The sequence below is a fragment of the Sorex araneus genome, chromosome 3 (assembly GCF_027595985.1).
Source record: "Sorex araneus isolate mSorAra2 chromosome 3, mSorAra2.pri, whole genome shotgun sequence".
Lineage (NCBI taxonomy): Eukaryota > Metazoa > Chordata > Mammalia > Eulipotyphla > Soricidae > Sorex > Sorex araneus.
Window position 1 is genome coordinate 69,360,244 of NC_073304.1, and position 22,169 is coordinate 69,382,412.

Sequence of the window (22,169 nt, forward strand, 5' to 3'; positions counted from 1 at the left end):
ATAACTTCTGTCACTTCAAAGGAGAATGGCAAATTTGCACTATAATAAGGTATATTCCTTTTCTCACTTCCTTGTTTCAGCAACCCATTATTCCCTCCCCCCCCCATTACTCCATTAGAAGCACTTTCCTATTATCAAAGAAACAAAAAAGACATACTAACTAGGAGAGAGGAAAGAAACTCACAGATTTGCAATAATTGAATTTTGTGCCACTACTGGCCTTTTAGAAAGTCATTTACCAGGTGAGAAAGTCATTTCTATTATATGCTGTTACAATGCCTATGAGATTCATTTACATAGAATCCCTTGACACTATTATTACCTCTTCATCTTGATAGTAAAAATGGTTTATTGTTATAGATGGTTGTGCAGGGATGAGTATTTACAGGTGCAGCACTTACTGAGACAGTTTCCATATATACCATTAGACCATTCCTTAGATTATGCGAATATATTTAAATAGTGAGCACATGTTTTTTGCACTTACTAATAAAGTTTTATATGCTCTTATTTTCAGTTCCAATTCAAGGAATTTCAATTTAATGTATATAGCTGAAGATCCACTTTATATCACAAAAAGTCAGTGATATATCTGTCACTTAAAAATATTAATATACAGAATTCCATTATTTGGATTAATAAGAAAGAGGAAATAAATTATTCAAAGACAATGCAGCTAAAAAGTGGTGCATACATTTCAAATGTATTGTGTCTAACATACATAGAATAATCCTATATTTATCTTAATAGATATGAAATTTCACTGTTATAGACATGTGGGTATTTTCAAAAAATTTAAAATATTTCTGTTAGTCAATTATTTTTAATAGAGACTATTCTAAAACCTAAGCGTATACATATGCACTTAAGTTTTATGATATAAAATTCATATTTCTTAGCATGAAATCACTTTATAATTTGAAAATCTTAGAATATCTCAGAAAATCACCGTATAATTTTCCTAAGAGTACAGTCAAATTGGTTTTATAATATTTTGGCGGACTGGAGTGATAGCACAGTGGGTAGGGCATTTGCCTTGCATGAGGCCGACCTGAGTTTGATTCCTCCATCTCCCTCGGAAGAGCCCCGTAAGCTACCCAGAGTATCCCGCCGGCATAGCAGAGCCTGGAAAGCTACCCATAACTATTTGATATGCCAAAAACAGTACAAGTTTCACAATGGAGACGTTACTGGTGCCTGCTCAAGCAAATCAATGAACAATGGGAGAACAGTGCTACAGTGCTACTATTTTGGCTACACCATAGTAGATATTTGGGGGAAAGCACTCAATGCTTCAGCAAATGTTCTGACCATTGTACTATTATTGAATCAAGCTTTAGTCAGGTTCCAGTGAAACTCATTCACAACTTGGGTCTCAACCTCGGACTTCCTTTTTCTTTTTATATCTTGAACTTCTGAGTCTTGTTCAACTGTAATTTGGACATGATTTCAGTAAATCAGTTAAGTCAGGATTTTCCCATGCTTGCTGTTCAATTCATTTTCTCACCTTCTCATACTAATTCTTGGCATAAATGCCGACTAGTCTTTATTGCACTTAGAATTATATCAAATCTGGGGCTGGAGAGATAGCACAGCGGGTAGGGCGTTTGCCTTGCACGTGGCCGACCAGGGTTCAAATCCCAGCATCCCATATGGTCCCCTGAGCACGGCCAGGAGTAATTCCTGAGTGCAGAGCCAGGAGTAACCCCTGTGCATCGCCAGGTGTGACCCAAAAAGCAAAAAAAAAAAAAAAAAAAAAGAATTATATCAAATCTCTCTGTCCTACTGAGTAATATTAATAGCATTTTTTACCATTTTAATGAGTGTCATAACATGTTTCTTTCTCTCCAAAGATATATACATGCACATAACATATGCATAGTCTGTATATATTTTACATAATATACATATGTAAGTTATATAATAAATGACATATACATTGATTTTTAATAATTTATTTAATTGTCCAATGAAATTTTAAAGGGTTATACATTCAAATCAGAAGAACAGATTCTATTTCTAAAAATAGAAACTCAGATGAGGTTAATGGCAGTATTGAATCCAAAATCTTTAGTACAGACTAACAGACTGCAAACATAAGCACATATATATATACAAAATTCAATTTATATATGTTAATAATGTATATGATTTGATATATAGAGTAGTTTACATATAAACAATGGGATGGCAGTGCTATATATAATGTATATAATGTATTTTAAAAGTAGGTATTATATAGTTCATATATAAAAGTCAGATATTTGCTTTTTGGGTGTCCCATAGGACAGTGCTAAAGGCTTACTCATGGATTTGAGCACAGGGATCACTCCTGGGAGAGTTTGAGTACCAGATATCATGCTAAGGATTAAACCTATGTTGGTCGCACAAAAAGCAAGTGCATTACCTGCTTTACTCTCATTCCAGACCCTATATTATTTATTTATTGGCCATATCTGGGGATTCTCAGGGTACTCCTGGCTCTGCATTCAGAACTCACTCCTAATACTACTCAGGGATAATATGAGGTAATGAGGGTCAAGTAAAAGTCAGCCTCATGCTAAGAGAGCACCTTACCTATTGTACCTACTTCCCTCTACGTCATATTTTTGAGACAGAAATTTTATTTTTTTGTTAAAACCTAACTTTTTGCTTCTCTAATTTTCAAACTGATTTTATGAAATCTGCTCATATGTTGAAGTCAATGTCTTCTACTTTAAATCATCGATTATAAATGCTAATCACATTTATAAATAATATCTTCATAGCAACAGCTAGTTTAATACATGAGAAAAAAATATACATCACATACTACCAAAATTAACTCATAAAATTAACTACCACAAACACCCAAAGTTATTAGGTTTTGTTCCATACAGCAAATAGCCATTCAAAATATGAATATAAGTAATTAAAAATACATACTCCAATTCAATTTAAATATGGATTTTTGATAATGTATCTTATTCCAGCCAATAATCCGTTATTTACATATCTTTGATTTTACTACAAATGAGCTTCCAATTTAGACTATGCTCTCTTATTTGAAAAAAAGTCACTGATAAATATTGCATAACATTGGAAAATAGACTATTCATTATACTTTCAAAAATCTTTTCTTTGGGGCTGAGGGTACCCTACCCCTGGCCCTGCTCAGGACTGACTCTTGGATCTGCTAGAGATTACTCTTGGTGAGCCTGGGGGACCACAAAATTTCCAGGTATCAAATTTGGCTCAGTCATATAACAAGCAAATGCTTTATCCTCTGTGTTATCTATATGACCCCTATTTCCAAAAGTCTTAATGGGCAAACTTTTCTTTTATTATTTCCAAATAAACTATATTTTCATAGACAAAACATTCTCTAGAAACATTCTAGAATTGTCTTCAACCTGCTTAGAAGTGCACTGTAACAATTTATGATGATATTTGTATTATTCATTAAAAAGAAATTGTGGATTTCAGGGGCTTTCTTGGATGATTAGAATGCACAGATTAATGTGCAAAGTTCTTAATAAAGAGGGAATACTATCTATAATCTATGACCAGTAACTTATATTTATTTACTAAAATATTATTCATCTAAAATATTTATTTAAATCATGACAATTTGATATTAGAAAATTAAAAGTCATAGAAATCAAAAACAAAAGAATGTTGATCTGATTCTTGAAAAAAATAAACTTTTAGATAAAAGAAATTGCACTAGGAGTACGAAGGACATAAAACTACACTTAATCAAAGTTAGAGAAAAGGTAGACATGAAGTGGCACCTAAAGATACTTGAGGGGTAAAGTGTGTAGAGCAAGAGAGGTGGAGAGAAAGGGAAATAGAATGGCTTTCCAAGAAGAGCAGATAGTTACCATAGTAACCAAGCATAATGTTCTCTCAATGTAAAAAATCCTATTTCAGCTGCATTACTGATGATTCAGATGCAAAGGAAAAAAAATGCTTTAAAGAAATGGCACAGAAATTTACATACCACAAGTCTTAAGTACAGGAAGCTATGAGTGTCTAAGAATACATTATCATTTCTTTTGTTAGATGTAGGTACCCATAAGATATCTATGCTTGATACAATTTAATCAATCCATAAGAACAGATTAGTGAGAGGGTAAGAATAATCTGAAATTTATCACTAATTTCACCTGTTGAGAACCTGCACTTTAAAAATGTGTCCACCGACAAGAAAACAAAACTTTAGCCCCCTCATTTGCATGTGGGAGAGTTTTCAATATATGTGTGTGTATATGTTATTGAAAAAAATAATTAAAATTTCAAACAAAAGCCTAAGGATTGAAGCGGTGAGTAGATAGGTGGTGGAGAGCTGGCACTGAACTCTTGGAAACTAATAGAAGCAAGATTGGATTTAAAGTATTTATGTTGCCACTCCTGCTGTCTTCCTTGGATGTGGTAGCCGTTTCTCATGCTCCCTCTCCTGCCCCCATGCCTGGCTGTCTTCACCAGGGCCCCTCGGACGTGCGGGGATGCGGGGCAGGTTGAGTTTCCCTCCCTGCCCTGAGCAGAGCCCTGGAAGCCGAAGACTTCCAGAACCCAGCCACAGCCATGCTCAAGGCCACTCTCCACATGCTCAGATGAGCCTCACGCATGAAGGAACCGGCAGAGGAACCCAGGTGTGTGGGACCCAAGGCTGAGATCTCCAAGCCTTCTCAGATCAGGACTGGGCCTCCTCCACTCAGATCCCCCCTTTTTCCAGTAGCTAGGATGTTTTACCCAGAAACTGCCCCCCCAACTCCCCACCCCACCCCCCGCCCCCGTGCCTCGAAATCCCATCAATGGCCAAGATCTGGAGACTATAAAACAAAGCTCCCGTAAGTGCACAACCACGTTTATTGTCTAGTTTTCCTTCTCAGAGTACCCGGAAAGCTACTGACAGTATCCTGCCCGCAAGGCAGAGGCAGAGACTGGCAAGCTCCCTGTGGCATATTCATTATGCCAAAACCGGTAACAATGTTGGGTATCATTCCCCTGACCCTGAAAGAGCCTCCAATGTGGCACCGTTATGAAGGCCGAGTAAAGAGAGGCTGCTCAAATCTCAGAGCTAGGACAAATGGAGACGTTCCTGGTGCCCGCTCGAGCAAATCAGTGAACAACAGGATGACAGTGATGACAGTGATACAGTTATAAGTTGTCACTAACCCCAAGGTAGCAAGAGGCAGTATGGCTGGACTCACTCCGTGGACACATGAACTGAAGCAGGATCAGAATTTAAATGGTGCCAGCATAGATTCAGAGAAGGCTGGATGCCTTCCCCCACAGAAGCTCTGGCAGGAAAAAAAAGGCTTGAGAATAGGACGTGAATGTTGTCTAGCACAAGTTTCAAACTCTTCCCCTTGACAACACCACAGACTCTAGGTAAAAAGCCTAGAAAGGAAGTGGGCGACTCTTCTTGAGGTTGACATCTCTCTCCTCCCCAGCTCATATAAGTCCCCTGCAGCAGCATCATAGGAAGCAAGGTGATTGCAGTTAAGATAGGTATTCAAAAATATTTATTGAAACAATTTCAACTGTTATCTGGGAAGGTCTAGTTCTCTGCTTGCTGCTCTTGGAGACATAGAATAATAATTTATAAATTTTCCATTGACTGAGTGAATTAATTGAAAAGAGGACAAAGAGACACCTCAAAGAAAAAAGTAGGTAGCTGGAGCTCAGAACTGCCAAGGACCCTAGGTTGTACACTTTTATTCCCTTATAAAATTTTGGTGCAGCATCATTGAAATGGAGGGAAGAGCTGACCTCTTAATGAAAATCTAAACCCCTTTGCCTGAATTGGGGCTTCCTTTCTTTTCTATATTTGTGAAGTCAACTTAGACATGTGTGAAGGTCTTTTGGGTGACATAGATTAAGAGAAGAGCACCTGATCTGAAAATGGAGGGGGACTATCACTTTCACTGTGTGTTGCTAATTTTATTATTGGTAAGGGAGTTGGTATCTTCAGCTTTATAGAAGGTTGAAGAACTTGATCTTTTTTGATGAGTTGTCACTCTGTGGAATGGGAACTTTGCTGGAGACCTCAGGAAGTTTTAAATTTTTCCATGCCTTGATACTACACGTAAGAAAAGTACCTTCATCCTAATATTCTCTCTGGGCCCCTGAGGCACAATTTTGTTTCTGTAATCTTGCTGGAGTGATAGAACAGTGGGTAGGGCATTTGCCTTGCACGTGGCCGATCTGGGTTTGATTCCTTCGTCCCTCTCTGAGAGCCTGGCAAGCTACCCAGAGTATCTTGCTGACACGACAGAGACTGGCAAGCTACCTGTAGAGTTTTCAATATGCCAAAGAAACAGTAACAAGTCTCACAATGGAGACGTTACTGGTGCCAGCTCAAGCAAATCAATGAGCAATGGGATGACAGTGATACAGCAGTAATACAGTGATACAGCGAAACTTGCTTCTATAAATATAAATATATATTTTTAAAAATTATGCTATCTTTCCTCTTGTCATATAGAACAAGACAGGGTGACATTCTCCACATTTTCAACCATGCCTATTCAGAAGGAAAACTTGTTTAGAAAACCATGCTGCTTTCTTTTTCTATCTTTGTTTCCATGACTTTTGTGGTGCCAAGAATGAAACAGATATCATACAAGCATGATATGTACTTTACCATTGAAACATATCCCAGCATTGCTTTCTAAAACTGAATTTAGCTTTGAATTTTGCGGGGCGGGGAAGGACCCCAACCTTAATTTTTAGAATTGGTGAAGTGGTTTGCAATAGTCAGTGGGATATAGCAAGAGTAAAGTGACAAATGATTACAAAGTACTTGTGCTGTTATTCTTGCTCTCTTGTTACATTGCAATTACAAGAGGAAAATATTTCTAGTCTAGCCTGCCCATGCTTCCAGTAGAAAAATACTAGAGCAGATACCCTGCAATTTGGTCTATTCTAGGTAAACTAATCTCTGGTAGAAATAGGGTGTGTTTGTCAGACATCAAGAAAACCAATACCAAACATGGCAACTAGAAATGTGCTGCTATGATAATAAAATCCTAAGATATGTAGTGCTGGCTTAAGAAATGAGATGTAAGTGCAATCAAATGTTTTAACACTCAGTTATATCCCTTCTGCTAGAAATAAGAAGCTAGTGAAAATAAGAAATGACACAGTCAAAAACTATTATTGAAGGCTTAAAAAAGAACATGTATTATGTCACTTCCAATAACTAAAGTACACTCAAGGAATGGAGGCAAAGATTTGCAAGACAAATGTTGAAAACGTGAAGTAAATTCATTGATTACTTATTATCAGGTTCAATGATACATAGGTAGCACTGTCTGTCTATTGTCCAGTTGCTCATTGATTTGCTTGAGCGGGCACCAGTAACGTCTCCATTGTGAGACGTGTTGTTACTCTTTTTGGCATATCAAATATGCCACGGGTAGCTTGCCAGGCTCTGCCATATGGATGGGATACTCTCGGTAGTGGCCTCTTCGAGAGAATCTAACCCAGGTCGGCTGCGTGCAAGGCCCTACCCACTGTGTTATTGTTCCAGTCTGATACATAGGTACAAAAAATAAAATCTTTCCAATTTACAAACAGAATTTCAAAAGTTAAATAATTGAATCTCGGACTGGAGCATAGCAGTTAGGGTGTTTGCCTTGCACGTGGCCGACCCAAATTCGATTCCTCTTTCTTTCTCGGAGAGCCCGGCAAGCTACTGAGAGTTTCTAGCCTGCACAGCAGAGCCTGGCAAGCTACCCCTGGTATATTCAATATGCCCAAAACAGTAACAACAAGTTTCACAATGGAGATGTCACTGGTGCCGGCTTGAGCAAATCAATGAACAACGGGATGACAGTGATACAGTGCTATATAGTTGAATCTGATTTCTGTTTTCACATATAAAACCTTAAAATTTGCCACTTTATCCTAGCAATAAATTAAAGGAAAACTGAAAAATCTTTTATGTATGTAGCGTGGGGAGGGACAGGTACAGAAGACAAAGGATTAAATGAAATTAATTGTCATTTCATGATTAGAGAGACAGACTAGGAGTCATTGTTTTCTAGAGTGAAAATCCACAAGTGGAAATCAGGGGAGGCATAACTGAAGTGCCAGTGGTGAATCTGTAGAAGTTTACTAAGGACATATCTAATCAAAAATTCCTTGACAGAATCACGCAGAGAAAGACCCCTACAGTATTCTAAGAGTTACTCCCAGGACTTTCCACAGTAAATATCAGAGAAAAATCCCACCAAGGGGAAGAAGGAGGAATGTTTTTAAAATATGTCACAGCATTCATATTCTTTACAAGGCATCTCCTACAAAAAAAATTATAGAGTCTAAGTTGCTATATTATCAGAATTTGACTATTATAAAAATAAATGTCAAGCTATCTTTAAAAAAAAAATAAGACCTAGCAATTCCACTTTGGATTTATATCCAAACAACAGAAAGCAGAACATTAAAGGTATATTTACATACCTCTGATTTCAGAACCACAATTCATAATAGTCAGCAAGCAAAATTCATACAAATATCTATGCATTGATGATAAAAAAGTGTAATAGAGATATATAATGAAAAAAATTTCAGTCTTATGAAGTAAAAATTTAACTTACTAAATTCTTAATAAAAACTAATACAACTTAAATTAAATACCACAATTTAAATGTATTGTTTTGAATGATAACCTATATTATCTTTGTTATTATTCCAAATAATATAATTATGTATTTTTTAATATTCTGTATTCATAATATTAATAAGAATTTCCTTGTTTTTTAGTATGTAAGGAAATATGGATATAGGCCACTTGATAATAATATGCTGATGAATTAAGTTATCACGAGGACAAATACTATAGGATTTCACTGTAGAATACACCTAAACCATTCAAATTTAAAGCAATGGAAAGTGATATGGTGGTTATTAGGAACAAGAGGAGAGGGAAATTGTCAGTAAAAATAAAATTTTAAATTTACAAGAACTGAAATATTTGGAGATCTCTTTAAAATATGCATATATTTGAGGCTTGGGATGGAAATATCCCAAATATAATGGTAGGAAGGTGTAATGGTGGTGAGATTTGTGTTTGAATGTTAACAGTAATCAAACATTTGAACTACCTTATAAAATAAAAAATTAAAATATGCATATATTTAATAGTGAACTCTAAACCAAAAATAGTAATTCTATCTTGTGCCTGTAAATATGGATTTACCATAATCTGAAAGTCCTTATATTCAGGCTAGTAAATTAGTTCAAAGATAAAGAGACATATATGGAGTTGGGCTACCTCCATAGTTGGGGAGCCATGAAAGTGTCACAGTCATTTGCTGTCATGTTAGAAGTAATAAATAATAGTTTTAAGCTGATGAATTCTGTGATGGTTTCATATGTAAAAATTATAATGCATTCCAGAAATTAAAAAAGTTGGGAGATACTTATTACACATTTATTTACAGTCATAAAGTAAAGGAAACACTGTCACTGTCATCCCATTGTTCATTGATTTGTTCGAACAGGCACCAGTAACATCTCTCAATGTGAGACTTATTGTTACTGTTTTTGGCATATCCAATATGCCACGGGTAGCTTGCCAGGCTCTGCCATGCAGGCACGATACTCTCGGTAGCTTGCCGTGCTCTCTGAGAGAGGCGGAGGAATTGAACACGGGTCGGCTGCGTGAAAGGCGAATGCCCTACCACTGTGCTATCACTCCAGCCCTAAAGAAAACAATTAGGCAAAAATTAAATATCATATATATCTTTTTTCTTAACCAAATTGATAATCTAAATAACCAAATTTAGGAGTCTATGTAACAAATTAACCAAATTTAGGAGCCTATTATTTCTTATTTACATAACTATAATATATTCAACTAAAAAATAATACTGAAATGAAAAACTAGTGAGACTACAATAGTGTGAGAATAAGTTAGAAAAATAAAGACTTTCTGTATCATTCTAAAGCTTTTAATCCTTGTTCGATTTTTGGTTCTTATATTGTACAAAATAGAAAGCCACTGAGGAATTTTCAGAAAAAGCAATAGCAGTTATATTTGCATTTATTTAAATCTTGCTTTGAATTGCAGATGCTTTTAATTCAGCAAGTATAATTACAATTTTATATGTTTTGTATATAAATATATACTCTAAATATTTATACATGGTTTTCTATTTTATCATACTATTGACTATATTTTAATTTTCACCTTCATTTTATCACTTTTAAAATTATGGCATAGACTGTCCAGCCTTTTTGAAAAACAATATGGGCATTTCTCAAGAGAAATTGTGCTTCTATATGATCCAGCAATACCACTTCTGGGAATATACCCCAGAGGATCCAAAAACACACATCAGAAAAATCATGTAAACTTCTATGTTCATTGTAGCACTATTCATAATAGCCAGAATCTGGAAACAAGCTGAGTGCCTGAGTGTAGAATAACATTGGGTTTATCCTTCCAGCCTTGCCACAGAGGACTTAGTTTTATCATGTTACACCCATCACAGTGCTCCTAAATCACTCCCATTCCTTTGTTTAGCTGTAAACTCCTCTCTGTGCCCTCCTCCCAACCAGTTAATCACCTTTTCCCTAATCAGAGTCTGTTAGCTTGCAAGATAAGATCCTTCTAAAGACACTGAGCTTGTATTGTAAGTTATGTCTTTTATATAGTATACCTTAAAGCAATGCCCTTTCTGTATGAACACAGGAAGACACTTAATATTATGCTTCTGTAACTTGGGAGTTAATTGACTCTGAATAATATTTTCTTCTGGGCATCTGCTCTATTGACTCAGTTGCCCTTAATTCCTAGCACCCCAAAAGCAGGGTCCCAACGAGGGACTAAATGGACCCAGGGCAAACTGTGAGCTACACTGGCATCGAAATGGGCCAGACCAAGTGCCATAATACTTAACTATAAGTTAAGAGCACATTCATACGAGCAGTAGGGAAACTTAGGACATTGGTGGTGGGAAATGTACACTGTGAAGGGATGGGTGATAGAACATTGTATAACTGAAACCCAATCATGAACAACTTTGCAACTGTATATCTCATATGAGTCAATTAAAAAAAAAAAGGCATGTACATAAAAATCAGGCTGGAGCCATAGTATAGCAAGTAGGGCGTTTGTCTTGCACGTGGCTGACCAGAGTTTGATTCTTCCGTCCTTCAACGTGTCCTTTGACTCTAAAAGAGCCATTCTGGGCTGGAGTGATAGCACAGTGGGTAGGGTGTTTGCCTTGCACACAGCCAACCTGGATTTGATTCCTTCACCCCTCTGGAAGAGCCCGGCAAGCTAATGAGAGTATCTTGCCCACACAGTAGAGCCTGACAAGCTACCCGTGTTGTATTCAATTTGCCAAAACAGTAACAAGTCTCACAATGGAGACATTACTGTTGCCCGCTAGAGCAGACCAATGAACAACTGGGAGGGCAGTGCTACAGTGCTACATAAAACTGATTTACGTTATAACATTTTTATATTGTTCCTGAAAATTTTGTATTAGTTTCTATAGTTAGTATATAATATTGGAAACATTGTTCCTTTTATCATTTTCTTAGAATATAGTACAGTCAAGTGAAGCATTAAAGATTGTTATCCACCTTCTATTTTAGAAGGGAGGGAAAGATGGAGATACCAACTCAAGAAATTTTTTTATCAGTAAAAGAGAGAATAGAAAAAAGGTTACATGTAAAACAACAAGATCAACTATTATTCTACTCAGGTTATCAGAAAATTATGGGCAATAAACGTTTTTCTTTCATTTTGGGGTGGTGTGGGGGGGTTTGGAGGAAATCAGGCCACACCCAGTGGAGTTCAGGGAGATTTTTAGGGATCATATGTAGCACTATACTGCAGCAGCATTGGTTGAATGCAGAGTAAGTGCCTGAACACCCATAATATCTCTTCAGACCCAGGACAAAGCAATATCTATGCATTTGCTTCTCACTTCACTGCAGGGTCTAAACTCTTCGACAGTTTGGGTGCTGCGCCATATCAAAGTCTGATCTTTTGCAATACACACCAAGAGTAAAGTATTTCCAGAGACACGATTTGCAAATGGAAAGATCAAAGATCTAATTTAGCCATTTCAAAAATGTATTTCAAAGAATAATTTGTTTTAATGACAACAGAAATAATTTGATGAGTTTTGTAATACCAGTTAAGTGTTCTAGTTCAAATGAAGCCTTAATCTTTTCTGATCATTACCAGATAGCCAGAATTATGCACATGTCCCTGCCTAACTATAAAATAAGCCAAGAATTTACAATTGTCTCTTTTGACCCAGGCCATCACTTGTTAATTGATGTTAAGAAGTACATTATCCAACAGTCCTATTCATCGATGTATACTGAAAGATAACATAGAACAGTAGCAGAAATTTGGTACAAATGAGACTAAGGCTGATCAAGTGAGTATATGAATAAATGAAAGAAAATATATCAGCCTAGATTTGTTTCATAGTAGAAATAAATCATCATTTATCTCCAGTCTTATGTTGAGTTATGAATGACTAAATTGATGTATTACAATTTTCTTTTCCAGTTTAATATAAAATTTTATCACTAGGCAATTGAAAAGTGTGAACCTTCAACTTGATAAAAAAAAGAAAAAGAAAAACCTAAGTAACTGAGGTGGAGCTCAAAAGATATTATACATAACTAGAGAAGTGACCCATTAAGGAGCTCTTTCTTGGAAATTTAAGTGATCCCTTGGTCAGTAGAAACCCTAATAGCTTTTAGAAGCCTGCTGTGGCTGAGAATGAGTTGGTCATCCATGAATAGGTACTAGTGTTTTTCTCACAACTACACAGCACTGACATTAGCTATACCCTATGGTGGTAGATTTTGCAAAGAGGTCAAGTATGGAGCATCTTCAGTAATGGAAAAATCCCTCCACCTGTGAAGGCAATCTCTACAGTGTGGGTTTAATTGTTGGATTGGCATTTGTTTTTACAATACCCATTTTACATACTGAATGCAATATTTTGTTTTCAATGTTTTCCTTTTCATGCTTTTGATGCTCAACTTTAATTTTAAAAAATCCCACCAAAAACATAATTTTCATCATACCTCACCATATTTGGTTTAAATGATTAAACAAAAATATCTATATACTGAAAAAAATTCTAATGAAACTTTGTTCATTTCCTGATTTTTAAAAAAAAAAAAACTATAGGTCTAGAAAATTTAATCTGCCTAGGAAATTAAATCAGCCTAATTTAAATGACCTTAAAGTGAACAGTACTGGAACCATAAAAAGCAGAGGGAATGTTGCAAAAACTTGGTCATATGCTGAAATTTATTTCTCAAAATGTAACCATAAATGACTATCCAAGTTATTAAAACTGTAAGGCATTTCCTAAAAAATAGAAACAGTCTTCAGTGACAAAATTGAAACTTATACAGATTAGTATTCAATAAAGAGGTAGCTTAGCATTTATTCTATTAATAAATGAATAGAATTTATTCCAAAATTCTATTTCTTTTATATTATATAATTTTTCTGTAGAATATAGGAAACTTGCTTAACTTAGAAATTTTCATTATTAGTGTCCACATATCAGTCGTGTCCTTATAGTCAAGAATGGAAGCATAATTGCATGTCATTTCAATCAGAAACTAAGTCTAATATGCAGGTCATTTTTCTGATTTTATGTTAGTAATATGACATGCATTAAACCAGCATGTCTAAACCAATGCTATTTATAACATGGACAATATTAATTAATAATTCTAGGAATATTACAAAAATATAAAAAAACAAAGTCTTGTTTTTTTTCCTTTTAAGAATCTTTCTTTTCTTGTAGTGTCAGTTACAATGCTTTCTCATGGTTGTTCATACATAATGTCTGTAAAGACAACACTGCTTAAAATAAGTCCCTGGATCAGCAATACCAGTATCACAAGAATTTTTAGAAGTGTAAATGCTTTTGTCTTGTTTGTTTTTTGGTCACACCTGACTGCTCAGAGCTTACTCTTGGCTCTGCACTCAGGGATCACTCTGGGTTGGGTTTGGGAAACATGTGAGGCATTGCCATAGGCCTGAGTTTGCCCAGTTCAAGGCAAATATCTTACTTGCTTTACATCTCCTGAGAGTTATACTGTAGACCAATGAATCCAAATATCTGGGGTACAAGGTCTTAAAATCTGTATTTAAAAATATTACCAACATACTAAACTTTGGGAACCACTTGAAAGGAAATAGAATTTTAGCATATTTTATTCCAGAAAAAATTAGCAAAAGTTTTTAAAGTCCAGGGTTTTTCTCCCACTTTTGTGCTTTTAAGTAATGTTACTTAGCATGCTGTAAAGCATTATTTTTAGAAAACCATAGTAGAATTCTTTTTTCAATTAATTAATTAATTTATTTATTTATTCTTTTATTGAATCACCATGTGGAAAGTTACAAAGCTTTCAGGTTTAAGTCTCAGTTATACAATGCTCAAACACCCATCCTTCACCAGTGCACATATTCCACCACCAAGAATCACAGTATACCTCCCCCCCATCTCCCACCTCCCCAGACCCCCACCCCGCATGTGTAACTGGTAAACTTCACTTTACTTTCACTTTGATTACATTCAATATTTCAACAAAAAATTCACTATTATTGATTTGGAGTTTCTCCCCCCTAAAGTTGACCTGCTGAAAAGAAAGCATTTGATAATTTATTTTCCATTGCTGAGAATGAAGAGATATGAGGTCGAGAGGCTGCACTAGCAGCTGCATGAAAGATCAATATTGGGACTTGAGTCTTTTTTTTTTTCTTTTTGGGTAGCACCCGGCGATGCACAGAGGTTACTCCTGGCTCATGCACTCAGGAATCATTCCTGGCGGTGCTCAGGGGACCATATGGGATGCTGGGAATCACAACACGGGTCAGCCGCGTGCAAGGCAAATGCCCTACCTGCTGTGCTATTGCTCCAGCCCAAAAAAACCGTAGTAGAATTCTTAAAGTAACAAATATAAACAACACTTATTTGATAATATTTAAATTCAGGATTCTATTCATAGAAAGATTGCACTCATCTGTGGAATATAGAACAACAGAGTAGGAGACTAATACCCAATAATGGTAGTATATAATACCAGGTTGGCTCCATAGGTTGGAAGCTGGCCTCACACGCTGGGGGAAAGTCATCCCAGATAGAGAGGGGAACACCAAGTAATATGTGATTGGAGATCCTGCTTGGGAAGGGAGATGCGTGCTGAAAGTAGATTAGAGACTGAACAGGATGACCACTCAATACCCCTATTGAAAACCACAACACCCAAAAGGAAAGAGAGATATCAAATTGAAATGCCCCACCACAGAGGCGGGGTGGGGTTGGGGGGATGAGATTGAGGGGATGGGAGGGATACTGGGTTCACTGGTGGTGGAGAATGGACACAGGTGGAGGGATAGGCTCTCAAACATTGCATGAGGTAAAAACAAGCACGAAAATGTGTGAATCTGTAACTGTACCCTCACTGTGACTCACTAATTAAAAAATAAATTTAAAAAAAGTAAGGAAAAAAAATCAGGATTCTATAGAAATATTGGAGCTCTAAAGTTATACCATACATAGGTCTCTGTTTTAGAACAAAATAACTAATTATGTAACTTAGTATGTCTATCGACTAGTTAGCTAACTCCAGCAGAATATTTTTAGAAAATTATATATGTTCGTACATATTTAGAGCAGGGCAAATATTATAAGCACCAATAGTCAATTATAAAACTAATCTATGATCACATTTTGTTAAAAGTGAGGCATACTCAAGAATAAGTCAAATATCAAATGAGTAGGTATATTAAAGATGAATGACATTACAGTTATTTATCTTTATTTGCTAAAGATAATGTGTTTGCCTTGCACGAGGCTGACCCGGTTTCAATTTCTCCATCCCTCTCGGAAAGCCTGGCAAGCTACCGAGTGTATCACACCTGCACGGCAGAGCCTGGAAAGCTACCTGTGGCAAATTCGATATGCCAGAAACAATAACAAGTCTCACAATGGAGACATTACTGGTACCCACTCGAGCATGTCGATGAACAGTAGGACAACAGTGCTATAGTGCTACAATGTTGTTTAAGACATTCATCTAGTTGGATATTCTGTAAATTATTATTGACGGTGATGAATTATGTTTAGATATATTGCAGATAATAGACAATATACATTTGTACTAAAATAAAAGGTGCTTTTTAAGAGGAAACTCTACTCATAAAAGAGTGGAATATATAGGTGTATATATACATGTATATGTATCATATATAAAAATTAATACCAGTGGTAGAGAAGTAACCACAGAATATTTACTGGGAAATTGGTATTAGTAAAGAAACATAAACAACTCTTATAAGCAGTTTCTTTACTTTCAGATCTTAAATCAATTTTATTTTCTTTTAAAAAGATACCGTGTTTATAAATATTATATCATTAATAATTTTTCAGTGGTAGACTTGACAGTTTTGATAACCACATGTGGTAAGCTTAGAACTATATTCCTTTGCTAGCTAAAATATTAATAGAACATTGACTATCTTCTCCACGGTCTGTAAAGCCCAGAAGTTATTATGAAAACTGGGATTGTCTTCAGGGGTTTTGGTTTAGTTACTAAACCAGCAGGTAGTTTTTATGTATTTGCTTTCTGAAGGATGGATAATTTTTGAAGCAAAGGCAGAGAAGTTCCAATAAATCATATCTTTATGAAATATTCATTACAACTGTATATTTTTTACAAGGCTTCTGTCAGAGAAATTAAAATAAAGAATGATTAAATAAACATTTAGTAGAAAGTTGACAAGCTACTTTATAAACTTTATAAACAGTTTTGGGTTCTAACTAGAAAAGTTTTCCAAAGAAATTCTGATTACTTCTAGTAGTGTAAAAAAGATTCTTTTGGCTTTTTGTAGTTTTTGTTTGTTTTTTAAAGGAACCTCAGAGCTTAGTTGGTTTCTTAAAAAAAATCATCTCCTAACACTCTCTTTAGAGTATTGTCATTTTAACCAGAAGATTAGAAATATTCACTTCCTAGAATCAATCATTTTCTGAACATAAAAGATTAACAAACATGGACCTCCCAGTTCTAAATGACCTTTATCTCAGGCTTCTAGAAACAAGTTGATATCAAGTATCAATAAATGGTATAAAAACAAAGATTTGAGGGACCTGATTACTGAGACCAAGCTGTAATAAGTATCTATAACTTTCTTTTTTTACTTTTGTTACTTAAATGGGAATTTTATTAAATTCATATGATGCTTTTCAGTATTAGATTGCACTGTAGCACTTTCATACCATTTTTCAGCGATTTGCTTGAGCAGGCACCAGTAACATCTCCATTGTGAGACTTGTTATTACTGTTTTTGGCATATCAAATATGCCACGGGTAGCTTGCCAGGCTCTGCTGTGTGGGCGTGATACTCTTGGTAGCTTGCCGGGCTCTTTGAGAGGGATGGAGGAATTGAACCCGGGTCTGCTGAGTGCAAAGCAAATGCCCTACCCGCTGTGGTATCGCTCTAGAGCCTGGCAAGCTACCCATGGCATATTCGAGCCAAAAATAGTAACAAGTCTCACAATAGAGACATTACTGGTGCCTGCTCAAGCAAATCAGTGAGCAATGGGAAGACAGTGATATAATAATTGGTAATAAAAGGAGGATAATTAAACACTGAATATCTAGATTATTTTTAAAGATGAAAGTACTGTCCATACCCCATTTCTCCGCGCCCGCACCCCCAGAATGACTGACGAAGAGGATGGAGCTGCTTGGGACACCGGCAGCCCACCAGCAACCTGCAGTATGTGACTTGAGAGTTTCCGCCAGGTCCCCCGAGCGGGGGCCTGGCGTTTCTCTTTTTTTTTTTCTTTAATCTATCTCTCTTCCCCTCAACCTCTGGGCACAGCACAGCATCTACCCCACTTCTGAGCACAAAATGGAGAGACGCACCCAAGTGCGCGGCGCGGCTGGCGGGGGATCGAGGGCGGGGAAGTACCGGTCTCCGCCCACATCGGACACTTAAAGAGAGTGCAGCCACGTGGGCTTTCCCATTTCTCCGAGCCCGCACCCCCAGAATGACTGACGAAGAGGATGGAGCTGCTTGGGACACCGGCAGCCCACCAGCAACCTGCAGTATGTGACTTGAGAGTTTCCGCCAGGTCCCCCGTGCGGAAATCTCTCTCTCTCTCCTTCAACTTTTTCCCTGGACTTTAGACAGAAACCCAGAACCGCGCGGCCGCGGTAGTGGCCGCGCGACCTAATGTAATCTTAGTATCAGCAGTATGTAATGGTTCCTTCTTAATGGGTCGGACTTTTGTGGGTGATCCTAACAAGAATAGTAAGTATTTTGTTGAAATATTGAAGGCAATCAAAATGGTAGCCATCTCTCTAGACTGAACTAAGCTATATCCCCACGCCGGCTGAGAAGAAATATCCTTCTTTCTCGGGAAGAAACGTGGCGTGGTGTCAAACATAGTGTGATGTCCATTAAACAAACAGACCAGGTGGCGTGGGAATGGGAAATAAGGGGAAAAATTAGGTACATGGACCAGCGGGACGCTGGTGGTATCTTGAGCCGGAGCCAATATCAGCGCAAGAGCTTTGGTTCCAGAAACTGCTTGCAGACACTCTACTAGACTATCAACTAAGCCAGAGCCCCACGCCGGCTGATGACGGGAAATAACCATTCTCTTCGGTTTTTTTCCCTTTGTCAGACAGCGTGGCGATTACTAAACAGGCGTGAACTCGGTGGCGCGGGGCAAGGGGGAAAAAGAAAAGTTATGTAACAAACAGCAGGACTTAATATCTCTATATGCTTAGTAATGGAGAATTATCAAATGCCTCATTGGCAATAGGAGTCTTTTTCTTTTTGGGGGGAAACCCCAGCAACGGTAATGAGTTGTGTGTTGAAACATGGAATGTAATCGAGATAAGCGCAAATGAAGTGAAACTTATCACGTACAAGGGTGGGGACTAGGGAGGTGGGAGGGGGCGGCAGATATACTGGGGGGGTTGGGGATGGAAGATGGGCACTGGTGAAGGGAGGGGTGTTTGAATATTGTATAACTGACATAATCTTGAGAACTTTGTAACCCTCCACTTGGTGATTCAATAAAAAATAATAATAATAATAAAAAAAGAAAGTACTGTCCATAAAAGTCAAATTAATTAACAGTGTTTGTTTTTCTATTCCTTTAAATCTTGTACATATATAATGATATATACATTACATAGATACACATACCCACAAACATATTATAGGGAAAGAGAAAAAAAAGAAAAAGAGAGAATCGCAATTCGATCTTGGTTAGAGAGAAATGAAATACTTTTATATGCATGCCACTTTTTTTGCTCAAAGATTGTCTCAAACATTCAACTGATAGCCTAAAGTTCCTGACTGTGAAACAGCACTCAGTTTTCTAGACGTCAGTACATCATTGTCCAACTATTAGCTAGCCCCTCTCAGAGGATATGCACTCTCATGAATGTAATTTTCACATTCTTAAGATTCATTTTTAGATAATTAATGACTGTCTTACCAACAAGCCTGTTTAAATAGCTCATGTGCAACCTGCTGAGAAGCTCTTTATTTGGGCATAGAAATTAATGATGCAGACCATTTTATTTCTCCCAAGCGCAGGGGTCTGTGAGAAATAAAAAGATGGTGCTGACAATGTAAGTTATCATATCATACCGCTGAGGAATATTTCACAAAGTTTTGGTTGTCTTAGTAGTGGATTTGCTTCTGACAGTTCACTCTAATTTTTGTGGAAGAGTTAAAGGCAGGAAAAAGGAAATCATTTTAGAAGTGAAAATTTAGAAAATATTTGTTGCAAGCAGAATTTTGCAGTAAAAATAGTCTTTGTAATACTTTTTTTAAAGAAAAATGCTATGGCAACATTGATAAAAATAAAATCCATATTTCATGCTAATTCTCCAAAGAAGTAGGCTTGACCCAAAGTTACTTAAATTTATCAAAATTTGACTCAGAGCCACAGAAACTACAGAAAGAAAACTCTCAGTTTCACAACCAGTTATAAGTATTTATTTAAAACAAAAAAATATAATAGTACCATGAGATAAATTGTTACTTTCATATGTAAATAGTTATTATTTATTGTGAAGCCTTCTATAGTTTAGACCTTCTATACTATTCCAATACCTCTACTGATTAAGTCTAAAGAGGAGAATGAAGACAGAATTTGACTAAAGTCACTATATTGATACTTAAATAAATAAAAACAAATGAAACCATGATTCACAAAGCTTTGGTTGTCTTTCTAATGGATTTGTCAAATCTACTAGTTTATCACTATTCCAAACTCTACAAAATTACAGTAATTTTATCTAAAAATGACACTTATAAAGCCTATAATATTTATGTACACCTATTTATTGTATATTAGACATCACAAGTCCTTCTGAGGACCATAATGACTATTAAATAATTGGGATACATAGCCTTTTAAAATAAAATGTGTACATTCATTAGTTAGCACCTGTGCTTATCATCATTAACCTCACATTAACAGATCTGGAGCTGTTCTCTTTAGAACTGATTAAATGCTAAAGAGAGCATCCCACTGTAGGGCATGTGATTTAAGATATTTATACTAACTCCAACACTTGAACTTCTAACAATATTTTTAACTGAAACATTAAATTATTGTCACATGAATAGTCTAATAAATTTGGGGGAGGTGCCTCAGAAACTGTGCTCAGAGACCCTTTCCCAGTTTTGGGTTGATTGTGTGAACAGCAGTTTAGATGCTAGGGTACAATGAAGATGTTCCTTTGGGGCCCGGCATTGCTGGGCGTTACCAGTGTCACCTCGGCATAGGTCAGAAACCACCAGGACTTGCCTGGTAGAGCACATGTGCTCTGTGGTGGCAGAGATTGAACTGTAGACTCCTGCAGGCCACAAGTATTCCGACCCTTCGAGTTCCTGGTCTCCTATGATTTATTTCAAAGACTTAATTTTAACAAATAATCTAAATTTTTGTTTGCCAAAGACATTTTATAGTATATTTTAACATGCAGAACCAGGATATCTAAAACAAAATTTTAATATGAACAAAATATTATTCATATATCTTTAAAATATTTAACAATTTGACCATTAAAACGGTACAGAAAAGATATTTATGAAAATTTTAATAGTAAACACATGATGAATATTTATATTTATATAGATGAAAATAAAATTGCATTAAATATTATACTAATTAAGATTAAGTTGCTTATGCATATATGCGGTTTATGTTTTAAGCAACATATTTTTTTATTTTTGAAGTGCCAAGGATTCAACATTAAGGACTTATGTAGCTGAGATTTTTGTACCCCACCACTAAGCAATATCCCAGTTTCATTTCTGCTTTTCTTGATGTACAAGAAAGAAAAAAATTCATTAGTTGCTTCTTTGAAAATGTCCAGAGTTGTTTGTTTTAGACATACATAAATACACAAAAATTTGTAACAATGTATATGTATATATTTTTAGGTAATATTGACAAAGATCTGCAGCTAGTCTTCATAGTGAAGAAACAATCAGGAGCAAGAGAGTAAAATTTTAATACAGCAAGCTTTAATTTTCACTCTTTTATTTATTAAAATCTTTTAAAACATGTTTATAGATGAGTTTAATTACTCAAAATGAACGTTTTAATTTAAGGCCAACGGAGTGTTTGGGATATTAATTATCAGGTATTATAGTGAAAGGAGAATACAAAAAGCAGCTTTCTAATTTATTTGTTTCATTTCTTTGACTTTGAACCCTCCTCTTAAAATAGTGTGTGTATCTGAAACACAAGTCCAGATGGAATTTAGCACATTCAGTTTAAAACCCAGGTTTCCTATTACTTTATCTCCTAGACCAGCCAGAGGCTAGTTTTTGGTGTCTGCTATTGTGCATATGTTCTCCACTCTTCCCCACTGAGAAAACATGCCTGAAAGCATTTCCCTGCATGCATTTAGATTAAAATCCATACCTGTACTAGCAGCATGAATTCAAGTTGATTATTGTTCTAGATCTGTGACTTCCCATTTATCCTTCTAAAGACATGCTTGCTTTCATATATAGGCATTATTATAGAGGCAAGATTCAGCTACAATAATACAAAGAGCATTTTATTGAGGCGGAGTTGGAACAACCACAGTAAGACCTCTTCAAATATGTGGAGCAGAACACAGAAGAGCAC

The 22,169-nt window shown here is 36.2% G+C and overlaps 1 pseudogene; it reads right to left on the bottom strand.

Moving 5' to 3' along the window:
* Window positions 1-13,534: 13,534 nt before the first annotated feature.
* On the bottom strand, window positions 13,535-13,653 carry LOC129404060 (small nucleolar RNA SNORA53; annotated as a pseudogene).
* Window positions 13,654-22,169: the final 8,516 nt, after the last annotated feature.